At 34.4% G+C, this 1,763-nt stretch overlaps 1 protein-coding gene across 1 annotated transcript in view; it reads right to left on the bottom strand.

The window, feature by feature from the left end:
• tmem150b (transmembrane protein 150B) overlaps positions 1 to 1,763 on the bottom strand; it is a 24,362-nt gene that overhangs the window by 17,784 nt on the left and 4,815 nt on the right. The window lies entirely within an intron of this gene.

The raw sequence follows: 1,763 nt of genomic DNA on the forward strand, positions 1-1,763 counted from the left end.
TTGATTGATTGATTGATTGATTGATTGATTGATTGATTGATTGATTGATTGATTGATTGATTGATTGATTGATTGATTGATTGATTGATTATTGTCTCAGTCTTATTTTGTTGTAATGTCTCGAAACAGGATCTCACAGTAAACACTAAAAGCAGCTACTGTTTGAATGAACATAAGAATATTATAATGGCTTTATGGTTAAGATAAAGAAGTAATATTGTAGTAACTTTAAATATCCACACAACATTCTGACTACAGAGGCATTTCTTCCCAGAAAAATGTGTGTAATGCAAAAGAACAGTGACGTAAAGACTCCCAACGTAGCATTTGGTCATCTTCTGAAAATAATCTAAACTAATTTTTTCAAGTTTTTCAGGAAACACAAATAACTTCACCAAGAATTTAACATYTGACTTATAGGTAGTCACACTTAATTTGTCACATTCTTCACAGGCCATCATCTTAAAGGAGTAGAATCAAATGATTTGATCGACTGATCGGCTTCATAGGAGGCCAGCATCATGAGGAGATCATTTAAGCTGAAAAATACAGTCAAATTTACCAAATACCACTTAAAGTTTGAAGAATTGAGTGTAATTTCAAAAACTGTCCATCTAACCAAGTCTTACAATCTTATATCCAGCCAAAAAGTATTTTTGATCTTGTTTTAAGACTAATAAACTAAGCAGGAACAGAATGTGTTAGATCAGTGGTTCCCAAACTTTTCATCATCTGACCCATGAAATGTTCATGGCAAAAGCTTGTGACCCCAAATATTACTGGTCTGAGTACACAAACTTTGTTAATAACCCTAAAAACAAAGGCTACACAAATATAAATACATATTTATACTTATTTTGTGTTTTTGTAATAATTATAGGGAAAATATTGCATCACCAATTATTTTATGACCCTTTAAATTGATTTCTGAAGTGCAGTGGTTCGCAAACTTTTCAGCTTTTGACCCATAAAATAACAGTAGCAGAGACCTGTGCCCCCAACTATTTTTGGATGGTAAACATTTGTATCAGGTCAACTAAACATGGGCATAGTAACAATATCCATTATTCTACATTTATACATTTTAGGCAACTAAGGCAAAAATGTAATTATTTTAGAAAATCTTTTCAGGGCCCCATCTTGATGTTTCAGGACCCCACTTTGGGAAACACTGCTGTAAGGGACACTTCAACTTGGCTGAAAATATGGACATTCAGGCTAATAAAGGACCGTTAGCAACTCTACCTCAGCTTTGAATGCAGTGGGAGTTGGTCTAATCTGCTCAGATTCAGCCATTTGGACTTAATGCTAACATTTACTCACAATGCTAATGTTTGAGCTAGAGTTATACTCTCTGGCTCTTTAGGAGTGAAGGAGCCAGCTGACTGCTGCCAACTAGCGGTCAGAGGCTAAACTACAACATAAAAATTAACCGCTGGCATTAAAGTTTACAACTGAAGCCTTAATTAAATATCAATACAGGGTTTTAGAGAATTGGTTAGGGCTGCACGATATTAGGAGAACCTGCGATGTGCAGTAATGGTACTTAATATTGCGATGAAGATATGACTTGCGATAAATAAAAAAATAAATATATATGTATGTAGTGCTGATGTCTTTCTGCTCTGGGTTCAGAGCAAAAACATAAACAAACAAACAAACAAAACATTTTCATTTCAGCATGAATTGTTAAAAAATATAAAGAGATCCGTCCAACTGGCCAAATACACACACACACACACACACACACACACACACACACA

This window comes from Austrofundulus limnaeus, unplaced genomic scaffold (genome assembly GCF_001266775.1).
Source record: "Austrofundulus limnaeus strain Quisiro unplaced genomic scaffold, Austrofundulus_limnaeus-1.0 Scaffold38, whole genome shotgun sequence".
Taxonomy (NCBI): domain Eukaryota; kingdom Metazoa; phylum Chordata; class Actinopteri; order Cyprinodontiformes; family Rivulidae; genus Austrofundulus; species Austrofundulus limnaeus.